The following is a 12,998-nucleotide window of genomic DNA, read 5'->3' as shown; positions in this document are numbered from 1 at the left end:
AGTTCACTGTTAATGTGAGACCTCAGCTTTTGTGGAACATGCTGTCCTCTAATGAAAAGCTCCTTAATGAGAGCAGAGAATCAGGGTATCACATCTAGACGAATGACAGCAAAGTTTGGAAGGTGTTGTTTCTGTTTTTCTTTCTTATTCTTTCTAACACAAGCACTAATTGGCCTTAAATAAATGTGAGTAGGACACAATAGATTTATGATATTTTTTGTGAAGCAAAACCAGATCTCAGGCATTTGGAGGAACAGACTCCTCTTTTATGAGATAATTATGATTTAGTGTTTACTCTCTCCCTGTTGAGTCTGTGGGTTGCCTTTAAAGTGGCTCCAGGATGAATGTCAGAAGTGGAATTTACCTTTTCAACATGTAAAATGCAGAAGACATATATTATTTTTGTGAGTAATACTTCTCTGCTGCTACATTAGTTGGGTGTTTTCTCCTGAAAAACACCTATAAATTATCCCCAGTGAACAGGTTGCTGCATCATCAGAAAATGGTTGTTTTGGAAGAGCACGGGGAAGTTTCTAAAAGTCCAGGTATCTCTTCCAGTAGTAGCAACACTCCTCCAAGCTCCACTTCAGTCTTTCAGTTGGAAATCAAGTTTTATTTTATTTAAAAGGATGTGAATTAAATATGGAAGGTGACACCATCACACAGGCTTGCTTTTAGGTTTGTTTCTTGGTTTTGGGAGCAGGCTTCTTTTGGGGTTTAATTGCAAAAGGCTATGACCCAGCTCCAGGATTTCAGTGGGAGCTCATTGTGCCACACAGCACTGGCTCAGCAATGTTGTTCTGGAAGCACAACTGGACAGTTTGCTACCAGGTCTCAACCTGACTTTTTCCAGAGGTCCTTGGAAATGAGGTATATCTCTCCCTCTTGCACTCTCTGCTCTTTGCTCATTGAACCATCCTGCACATTCGGCAACCCTCCTGAAGGGCATGCAGAAACTGTGTGCTCAGCAAACCCAGCACCTCACTCCTGTCTGAACAGCTCTCACAGACATCCTACCAAAAAACAGTCTCATCATTACTAATTTCATACCTGCATAATTTATTTTTTAGGCTTTTTTCCCTCTCTTCCCTGATACCAAACTCAGAAACATTGGTAGGATTTAGGAATGGTTTAGGGGGGGAAAACACCTAACAATGAAACATACAGAAATTGCAAATAATTGCAATAGCACAGTAGTGCACAATATGTACTTCAGCTGCAGTGTAAGATGGATGGTGGGCTACCTGAGAATTTGACAGAGCTGCAGGAGTTCGTCATGTGTTCATGCAGTCTGGGAGATTTACTCTACTGCACAGTCTTGCAGCACACAACTGGTGCTGCATCAGAAGAGGTGTGCCCAGCAGGGTGAGGGAGGTGATTCTCCCCCTCTCTGCTCTCATGAGACCCCTCCTGCAGTGCTGAATCCATCTCTGGGGTCCCCAGCACAGGAAGGACACTGACCTGTTGGAGTGACTCCAGAGGAGGGCCACAAGAATGACCAGAGGGCCAGAGCACCCCTTCAATGAAGACAGGCTGAGGCAATTGAGGTTGTTCAGCCTGGAGAAGAGAAGGCTCCAGGGATACTTTACAGCAACCTCCCAATTCCATTAAGGGGGACTTTTTACAAACGCATGTAGTGGCAGGACAAGGGATAATGGCTTCAAACTGGAAAAGGGTGTGTTAAGATTAGATATCAAGAAGAAATTCTTCACTATGAGAGTGGTGAGAGACTGGCACAGGCTACCCAGAGATGCCCTATTCCTAGAAGTGCTCAAGGTCAGTGAAAGGCGTTCTTGCTCATAGCATGGGGGTTGGAACAATATTAATTTTAAGATCCCTTCCAACCTGAACCATTCTACCATTCTTAAAAGCCCAGAAGCTTTGAGAAAGTGTGTTTAAACCCTGAGGAAATGTATAAATACAATTCGAGTAAAGCTATTATGCTTGGAAACAAAGGGAGAGCTACAAAGAACGCAGACAAATGGTGAACCTGCATCAGCTCTTGGTTGTGTGTAGCAGAGGAATGAGTCTAACATAGATCAATAAACTGAAGCACTGACTCATTAAAACCCAGCAAAATATTCAAGTGGTTTGTCCAGGAAGATAACTGATGGAAGACATTGATTAAAAAAATATGCTTGGTGCATATGGAAGGTAAAAATCAGAGCTCTCTCCCCCAGTACTCTGGTGGTATTTGGCAGAGGCAATTTGAAATTTACACAGCATTGCTACAAACAACAGTGGATGGTCAATAGAGCTGAAGGAGCACTCTTGGAAACCCATACCACTCTTATTCCTTCAGGGGAGGAGTGGCAGGACTCAAGGGTGCAAAGCACAGCCCAGTTTATGTATTTGAGGGTGACGCTGCTGGCTCCCACCCACAAAACCTGAGGGTATTGCAGGCCTACGTGACCTACGTGGGCCACATGTTCACTAGCTCTCAAATAAAAGGGCAAGGGCGGCTTCTAGCATCCTTGGTTTTCAAGCCTTGGTGATCCTCAGGAACACACTTACCCATTTATCTCACCCAGGTGATTTGCATCCACACACTCAAGTTGCGTTTTCGCCACCACCCCAGTTGTGCAAGCACCAGCCCGAGGAACAATTACTAATTAAAAATGTTTTATTTATGACAAACAATGATGCAATTACTTGGCATGATGGACAAGGCAAGCAGGACACCAGTCAAGCAAGTTTTTGGAAGAGTTTCAACATCTGATGTGTCTTGGAAAACATTCTTGCTGCGTGGGACTGGATAACCAGCAGGACAATTAATGGTGTTTGGAAAGTCACACAGAAGGAGCACACTGGCAGATCTGGAGGGTGTGAGGAAGAAGGTGATGGAGCAGCTCAAAGAGTAAGCCTTGGATGAAAACTGCATTTGATGTAAGAAAAAAGATGGCTGTTTGAGAGAGTTACCTGAGGCTGCACCCACTGAATAAGAGCAGAAGAAGGAGAGAGAAGGCATTACAAATGTGGGATGACAGTGAAAAGTTAAAAATCTTTCTAAATCATTATAGAAGACCTATAGCTAGTTCTCTTTAGAAATAGATCTGAACATAAACTGAAACTTGAGTATAAAGATTACCAATGTTATTGCAGTTCATCAAGAACTGTATAAACACAAAAAGCAAACAAAGTAGTTAACTTCATGGGGTTTTTTTTAGGAACACATAGACCCATTGGAGTTCGCTTTTCTGTTTTAAGTGAAATTCAACCTGAAACTATTTTTCTTCCCTGTTCCTACGCCATCTGTGTCTGATGATGACCCAGATGAACTTTTATTGCCATCCTATATCAGCACCCAGCAGTTTTAATGGTATCTTTCCCATCTGTCTGCAATATGTGTGTACATTACATTTCTTTCAGGTACATTATTACTACCCTATATTTATTCTAATGTCATTTCATCAGCTTGTAATTAACCATTGTGTTCATACTATCTTTTATTTCAATATATTTCTATGGTGATAAATGTGTATGGGATGCATTAATGAAAGGAGTTCAAATATATTTCCCTTACTTCCTGTGGAAATAACAGTTTGCAAATGGTGGTTTTGATATTATGGATTTCCCTTAGGAAACACACATACACATCCCCACATATGTGTATCAGCACGGGGGGTGGGGGAGGGTGTTCCATCCCAGTCCCAGCACAACCCACCCTTACCCAGCACTCTCACTCACCTCTTCCTGGTAAACTATAATTATTTTCAATTTCTGGAAGTGTTGATGCTGTGGGAGAAAGAAAGATCTCATGTGCTTTTCCCGTCCCCTTCCCTATTTGGATGTGCGGGAGAAAACTGAAAGCTACAGCAGCTACTTGTTCCTTTAAAAATAATATTTTATTTATTTCCTTAGCAGTGTGTACTGTATTCTGTAGATTTAGCAGGGCTGTATAAAATAGCACACTAATGTGTTCAGGGGTATTTTTGGTCATTGAAATAAGGGAAGAGCAAGTAAAATCCTAAAAATAGAAAGTATTATAGGGTTCATATATATATTTAAAAAAGCAAGGATATTTTATAGAAAGCTAATAATGTAGCCACTGTAAACTATCAGGTTTCTAAAAAAATTCTGGAAAATCAGGACGATGTTCACAGGTGCCTCTGTGCACTTCTGTGTGTTGTTAATATTGTAGTTAGAGTAGCATACTATTAAAAATCAGCATTAAATTTCATCTGTGTCATACAGGAATTGGAATGACAATATAACAGGATTTTGAAAAAAAGTAAGTCAATTTGATGTGGTAACCATAAAAAATAATAACTGAACATGCAGCAGGAACGTCTAATTTCAAACCATATTCTAAATATCTGTTCAGTGACTATTATGTGCTAGTGTGTTTCACACAGTCATTTTTTCCTTTTTTTCCTAAAATTTCCCATTATTTCTGTATTATGCCCAAGGCATTGTTATGGAGGGGGGGGGGGGAAAGCGTGAATATTTTCTCAAAACCACTTTTTGCTGCTGGCTTTGCTGTCTATACCCAGGGTAGGATAGATACAAACAGGCCAGTGAAATTGGGTTATGGCAGGAGGGTTAGGAAGGGCATTCTCCGGAATGCTTAGGACATAACACACCTGCTGCTTGGCAAAAAATGGGAATATTTAGTGAAAAATAAAAATGTAAAGCATAAATAAATTTTTTAAAAGGGTTTTTTGTGCTGTTTTCAGAAAGGCCGATCATCTAGCTGCAAAGTTGTTTGCCTTCATCATGCATATGGCCCAAGCAGTGACAGGCCCAGCTGCAGAACCCAGTGAGGGGCATGTGAAAAAGGCAAACACAGGGAGGCAGGAGAGCTTTGGAGGCCAGGTAGAGCATTTTGAGATGTATAGAGGGGGCAGTGAACTTGACAGGAATAAAAATGATGAGTGTGTGGTCTGGTGTGTGAAAGACCCTCTTGGTAGTTACAGCAAAATTAAAATTTTGGAATATGCTTTCAGAAGAGTCTCAGAATATAATTGCTGCATCTGAACACGAAAATCAACAGCTGGCAAAAAAGATAAGAAAAAAAACCAGTGTTTTAAATTATATAATTTTTACACAAAAAAAATTGAAACAATTTTCAGAGGTCAAATTAAAGCAACTATACATATTGGTTTTAGTACTTACATGGCCAACTAAGCTTGAAAAATTGAACCTTCCAGAAGAAGCACATCAGACTGTCACTTTAACAATGGTCTAAAAAAGGCAGGCTGTTTTTTAGAAAACTTAGCTGAGAACAAATATCAAAATGGCTTTATGCATTAAGGCAAGGTGTTTCACGAGGGAGAGATAAGCATGGAAAAAAGGGAAAAAGTAAGTGTCCCTATGTAACTGGAGCCAAACAATGCCACTCCTAAGAAAACAAGTGTTATTGAATTTTCAATAGTACTTCAGGAAGGCAAGACAAGACCTTGAGAATAATTACTTTTGATAGTTTTATTCCCCAAACAAGCAAGGAATTAAAACACAAAAAATAACACTGAACAGAATTTTAACTTTTTTTTTTCTCTACTTGTTAAACCAAATTCTGAAAACAAACCATGTGCCAATAAACCTTTGGTGAAACTCCAGATGCAGCACTTGACACTTGTAAGGAAAGCAAAAGGGAATGTCAGAAGTTTGACTTCTCTTGCACCTGGGGAAAGTTTGAAACCAAGTTTGTCATTCTTCAGAAAGGTGCTCCAGCTGTCAGACTGGGCAGCCAGGAGGGCCAGCCCTGTCCTGGAGCATCAGGCACAGCATCACAGCTGGGCAAGGGAGGGGACTGTCCCCTCTGCTCTGGGCTGGGGCAGCCTCACCTCGAGTGCTGGGGGCAGTTCTGGTGCCACAATGTAAAAAGGACATTAAACTGTTAGAGAGTGTCCAAAGGAGGGCCATGAGGATGGGGAAGGGCTTTGAGGGGAAGCCGTGTGAGGAGGGGCTGAGGTCATTTGGTCTGTTCAGCCTGGAGAAGAGGAGACTGAGGGGAGCCCTCATTGCATTCTGCAACTTCCTCATGAGAGGAGGCAGAGGGGCAGGTACCAATCTCGTCTCTCTGGTGACCAGTGACAGGACTTGAACAAACAGCATGAAGCTGAGTCAGGGGAAGTTTAGGTCAGATATGAGGAAAATGGGCACACGTAGTCAAATAAAGTTCCCCCTGCTCCAATAACAGGAGTCCAATAGAGACAGCTTCTGGCATTATGCAGTAAATACACTCCCGTCAGGAACGATGTCAGATATTTGGAATATTCTGCCAGGCAGAGCATAACTGAGAAGAGCTTGCCAATTTATCTCTGCAACTTTTAAAGATAATTTACTCTGGAAGTTCCCAAAACCTTTTCACTCTCTGACTGCAGGACTGTGTGAAATAAAATCAGGAGGTTTTTTTCATTACTGATTTTCCATCAGGGATAATTAAGTTCATAACCTCCCCAAGCCTGCATGTGTGCATGTGTGTGTGTGTGTCTTTCCTCCTCATAAGCCAACATCCCAGATACATAGATAATTTATGAAAACAGAGTAGATGCTTTTTAATAATTAAGTAATAGATAATAGGAGGGGACTTTTTCCAACAATGTACAGTGGCTTTGAAGTAGACTGCAGTGCTGAAAGGTTAGTGGCTGTGGATAAATTACATTTCAAAAAAGAAAACCTGAAGAATGCTGCTACACTTACACTGTATTATTAAGTAAATTAAAACACTGAAAAGGTTATTTTCATTTTGCAATGCATGCATTTCATTGCAGTAACATGTGAGCAGTAGTCCTGTGGCAAAAAGCCAATTGACTGCCCCAGAGTAAATCACACAGCATCAACACGGCCCATTCTCTCTAAATTACAGGGCAAACAATAACACAGGTAAAATTAGCCCTGGCCGTAATTATATAGCAGAACTGTGCCGAGGACGCAGAATGATAAACGGCAAATGCAGAGTGTGTTGTGTCATATCATGTAATCTCTCCTGCTGCAGAGTTGAAAAACAAAGGGAGAGTTGTGCCTTGTTTGTCTAACATGCTCTATATCACAAATTAGAAATCCTTCCTAATTAAGATATTGTTAAATTTCCTTTGTTAACAATTTTTTAACAATGTTAATTAGTGATCATTGATGACATTTTAACAATGTTAATTAGTGATCATTGTTCATCTAACAAACAATTAGGGTGATTTGCGCTGCAGTTCTCAGGCACAGAAGTGCATCCCAGAGCCTTCCTGCCTTTTTACCCCCAGGCTGCTTGAGCTGAGGGAGGGCATCTGGGAATGCTAATGCAATACGTAGCCACTCATTTAGCAGAAGCATTGCAAGGAAAATCATGTCTGGCTTATGAACGTTTAATAGTTTGAAACAGCTGTAGCCTCACAAGGGTGTTCTCATCATACAAGTGCTCCATGAGGTCACTCAGGCCATTTTTACACTAATGTAATATAATACAATTCTAGAGGCACAGGGACATTCACTTCCCACTGTTCCATTAATTCTCATCTAGCTGTGCAGTTGGCAGTGGCTCTCAGAGGCCTGAGGTTGTGGTGCCATCTAACTCCAGCCATTTTCTGGTCTATGTACTGGTGACAGCAGTAGCAGCAGCACCTGCTGTGACTCATGGCCCCAGTGCCTTTGTGAAAACTGGGACCAAAAACGTCAGAACAAGAACCACTGTCACATTTACAACACCAGCTTTGGGAGTTGCAATATCGCTTTGATTCGTAGAAAACGTCCCTGAGCAAGAAGGATGTTAGCAACAAGCGTTATGAAGGGGCTTGAGAAATCAGCCTGTCAGTTAGACCACAGGAGCACAGAAATTGGACTGCATTTCCTGGCAGAGACAAGTGGAGGGCTACAGGCTCTGACAGATGTCAGGCTCGATGCACGCTTCCTCTCCACAGTGGTCAAAGCATTATCTCGGGCTGGAGCCAAAAGACCACTCTCTTACCCGAGAACTTCAGGGGGAGTTGGGTTAAACGCTAGTTCAATTAAAAAAAAAAAAAAACAACAAAACAACCTAACAAACAAAAACCAGACTTGCACTAAGGAAAACAGACAGTCTGGAGGTTGAGCAGTGGGATAATATTGCTTGAGACACCTCCTGCTGTTGTCCTACTGCCAGTGATAGCAGCAGTCAGAGGGGCAATCAGAGGCAGGGCGGCCACACAAGCATTGGGCAGTCACACCATCAGGGCACCAGCAGCCATCCATGTTATCACTGTGCCTCTGCTCCAGATAAGGGCAGACAGCCTGGGTGATAAGACATCGAGGTGTGGTGTACAGTGCTGCTGCAGTGAGCACTGATGATGGACCACCAGAGTAGGTGTGCACTGTGGAAGGCCCTCAGCATGAATTTTGCTGCTGTGGGTGTTATCCTGCTTACCATAGTGCTTAGCAAGAGGCATAAATGCACTTTTCTGTGAACCTTGCCTCAGCAAACATGCTTGAACACTGTTGCATTACAATTTGGTTTCTCATTTTATGTTTCTTTACAGCCATGAATACCTGCTGTCCACCCATAGCTCAGTTACATAATTTATCCATCTTTTCTTCATGTATGAAGTTTCTTCACTCTGTGATATGAACACTGAACTGTTTGCATGTTGCTGTACATAAACATTTCTGCAGAAAATCGTAGATGGAAATAAGTGCCAGATCCCATGCAACAAGTTCTAAATGTTAACTGCAGATTTGGAAAATTCATTGTTAATGCAGGGCTGACATAACAGACATGTTCTTGCACTGTCCAGGTTAGTGGATGGCATTGATATGATTAGATTATAAGACTGAGCCACTAATCCCTCCTTTTCCTGATTCTTATTGACAAAATTGGAGTGTAAACTAACACTAACCTACTCAGTTCCAGCTACATTCTCATGAATATACATGCATCAGTCCATCAAATTTACATTTATAAAATGCCCTTCATTCAAGGACCTCATAATGCAAGAGGCAATCAATATAAAAATAAAATTGTTAAGCTTGATTTGGTGAGAAAAATTCAGTTTAGGAGTTCCCAGATTTTTCTACTGGCACTTTCTATGCTGGAGCTGAGTAGGATACGCCTGAGTTATGTCTTTCACCTTGCCACTTGGTCTCGTGGTTTGTGTGCAAATCTAAGTGCTGATAGAAGCAAAGGATTAGTACCACTACCACAGATTGCTAGGGTAAAGCTTTGTACCTGTTTTTACAGCAAAGTAGGGCTCTTTTCCCCACCATTTCCTGGGAATGGCCGCAGGGAAAGGCTGTGAAGCTGCTTGCCTCACTTTATGAGTGGAAATCAGACTCCAACCCTTGGAGAAGAAGCTGAATGTGCTATTTGTTATGACAGTGAAATGTTCCCAGTTTTCAAAGTCAGGAACCCGCAACTGGGAACCTAAAATCACAATTTAAAGAGGAAATGCATTTCATTTCAGGGCTCATCTATGGCAGATTGGGGCAGAAGTGTCCAATTTTAAACATCCACATTTGGTGAGGTGAGAGAGGGAACTGATAAATGCTTGCTTGTATTTCTAGGTACCTTTTGTCATAGGAAATTTAATTATTGTTTGTATTACGGCTTGTGATTGTCAGACCCAGATATGAAAGTCAAAATATGTTTTGACTTCCGTGGGAGCAGATGGAAATTGTAAACTGATTTTCACCCTTAAAAAATGACCAGTCTCATTTAAAAATTTGATTAATTTGTTCTGTTATTATGACTTCACTGTGTTCTAGATTCCAAGTAACTGTGATTTCTTTTTCTGAAACTGAAGTAGGTATCCCTAAGGGAAAGTGTAAATGTTTCGTGAAGTTGATGCTAACAATATGCTAGCTGTGGGGGAGTGGGCTATAATTAGAGACCCATTTGCACCCAGTAATTTTCTGTTATTGTTTGTAAGTGATGTAAAGTGTGCTTCATTTCCACCATTCTGTGGATTTACACATTTACCAATTCTATGAGTCTTCACACTCCTCAAGTCAATCTTTTCTGGCATCATTATGTGACTGATTTCTAAGCAGAATATTCCCAAAGAACCAGCAGAAACATAGGACACCTCAGCAGTAGAGAAAGGCTAAAAATTCTATTTGTGCTCAGACTAGCTGACTTTTCCAGCCAGAAGTCATCAGCAGGCATTACCTACACAGCATCTCTATGACCACTGTCTTGTGTTGCAATATTAAACCAGGCTTTGCTGACGTTAGGCGAAGGCAGCAACAAAAGGTAGCAAGCAAAGGAAGAAAAAGGTTCCTCAGTACTTGATCAGCTTCTTTTGTATTTCCTCGTGTACGCCTGCTCCTGAAAATCTTTTGAAGTCTCTTCCTAAGGTTTAGTGATTTCTGAGTCTGAAGGGGTTGAAGACAGGACAAGGGAACATCCTTGTTTGGGTTTTCTTTTTCCCCAGCGTATCTATCTCCCCTATTTATCTGCCTTTACAAAAGAAAGGCAAATACCATCTATGCAGACATGCATTTTTTGAGGTTACACTCAGGACCACTCATGCAGACTGGGGGTGAAAGCATCAAAGATCTGCTGGATCTAGGTATTTTAGTGACCTGAGCTGTGTGGATGCTGCAGTGGAAATGTAACACCCACCAGTCAGCAGCGGTTAAATACCAGCAATTGCAGACAGACTGCTGGCTGGCAGGACAAATTGACACAAATTGAATCTTCCCTTCAACACCTGCAGTTCCACTGGGCATGGCTGTTGTGCACTTTCATGCAAAACATTCAACTTAACTGGAATTAGCTGCTTTCACTAAAAACTAACAAGTCATTCAACAAATTAATTAAAACAAAACCAAACCCAACAAACTACAAAACACCAAAAAACCAAATCCCCAAAACCCCAACCCAACCCAAAATATGCTGGTGCAAATGACTTGCACATTGCAGTAGTTCATGATAAATCTTAGATTCTTGGTGATTCTTCAGCTGGAGCATAAATGAAGAAAGCACAGGAAAAATACAGCATTTAGATCCACATCACAGGGAGAAATGCTGATAAATGGTCAAGAAAATTCCAGTAGATGTGTGTATTTGTTTTCTTAAGCGGAGATAGAGAAGTAGTGTAATGTAAGAAATCGATATCTGCTATTTTCTGTTTGGATAGAGAGCTAGATCTCCTTCTAAATGCAATTCTTTAATCAGTGGAAACTGTACCTCATAGCACAAACAAAATATGTTATTAAATGTTTTTATATTTAATGCCAGATACAAAAAGTTTCTGAAATATAAGAAGCCAACTTGAAACTTACAGTTGTGTTGTTTGCTCTGCCCTGTTCTTTCTTCTCTCTTGGCTTTGAAGGCTGCTGCTTGGGAAAACACATGGAACATTCTTCCTGAATGAAATACTGCTATTTTATATTGTATGAATTTATGAGCAGATAATTATGTTCTAATTCCTCCCAAGTGGCCCTCTCCTGTTCTTTTCTCTTCTGCTCTGCTCCATCTTCCTGAGTTTCACTATGCTTTTCTGCCCAGCTTCCATTCTTATTTTTTCACCAGTTTTTATCTTCAGATCCTGCTGCTACTTTGTTCACTCTTTCTGATTTCTTAGTGTCCTACCTTACAGCCCTTCCTCCATCCATGATGCCTCCTCTTCACTGCATCTTGCCCTGGCCTGTTTCCAGCTCCCTCCCCCTCTCTCTCTTGCTTTGTGGTCTTCCTTGCTCTGCTTATTTCTTCTTTCATCTCATAAGTTTCCTTTCTTCTGCTCTCCTGCATGAGATGTAGCAAGAGACCACCTGCCTTATCAGGAAGGCAGGTATTTTAGGAAGGCCCTAGTTAGCTTTATAGTCTGTGGGCTGCCTGGCACCAGTCCATAATAGGCTTTACCAAGATAGAAAATTAAAATGTGGCATGGAAATAGTCAGTCCATCATGTTACTATGCAAAGTGTCATCTAGTGGCTCATCTTATCAAGAAAATTGCCCAGCACCATAACAGTTTTCTTCAGTCTTTAGAGTCTGGTCATTGCCTCATTTTCAGTCAGGAAGGATTTTCTTAAACAATAAAACTATCCATAATGAGTCTGCTCTCTAAATTCTACTCAGGCATGCAATCTCTCACCTTAATTTTGAAACTTGATTGTCCAAATGAAGGCACCCAGTTCTAAGTTCTAATTTTCAGGCAGGCATTTAGACACCCAAATACCCATTTTATTCCCCTAAGTGCCGATCTGAGCGCTCCAATACAGCAGGTGAGTGGGCACCCTCCCCTAACCTGCAATTTCAGCAGCGTTGCTCTGTGTCACTGTGTTCCAGTGTGATTTCACGGTTTACCCCAGAACCCTGGGTCTCTCCCCTGAAGATTCCCTCCCAGGTGTGTCAATCACCCCTCCTTTCCCCACCCTGACCCCTGCCGAGCACTGCCTGTCAATCCTGGAATTCCAGAAGGGTGTCGAGTGATTGGGCAGATTCAAAAGATGCCCTCTACCCACAGGGGGCATTGGGCCATCCAGGTGTCCTTTGTTCCTTGAGGCCTCCTCTCCCGTACCTGGTTGGTGGCTCCGTGTCCCTTCCCTCCTCCTCTCCCCCGGGTAAAAGGGTGAGAAACCACACAATCCGGGAGTTTGGTTGGAGGAGTTGCTGGATTCAGAGGCCTGTGGGCCAGAATAAAGCTCTGGATTGAAACCTTCCATCAGAACTGACTCCTTTCCTTCACCTTGCCTTAAAGCTTCACTGGCAGAGGGAAACCTGAGAGGAAGCTCCATCCTGCTGCCACTGGAGCCCTGGCATGCCTGGACTCTCCATGGGCCCAGCTGCAACATCCAGCTAGCCAAAAGTGTCTCTGGGGTGAAACACCACAGTTGCCATTATCTGGTTCAGCCACAGGGGCCAGACAAGCCAAGGCACATCCTGTCCACAATATTGGTAATACCAATAGCACTGAATAGAACTGTGATGCTGCTCATCGTCCTGTGCCACCAGCACCCTCCTCTGTGAAACTGCTGCTCCTCCAGCACAGCCCATGGCACGGCTGCCTGCTGGAGATGTGTCCCCATGCAGCATCCCACTGTCCCTCACAGGGACAGGCTCCACTGGCACGTACCACACCGCAGACCT

This window comes from Melospiza georgiana, chromosome 1 (genome assembly GCF_028018845.1).
Source record: "Melospiza georgiana isolate bMelGeo1 chromosome 1, bMelGeo1.pri, whole genome shotgun sequence".
Lineage (NCBI taxonomy): Eukaryota > Metazoa > Chordata > Aves > Passeriformes > Passerellidae > Melospiza > Melospiza georgiana.
Note: the sequence above shows the minus strand (reverse complement) of the source record.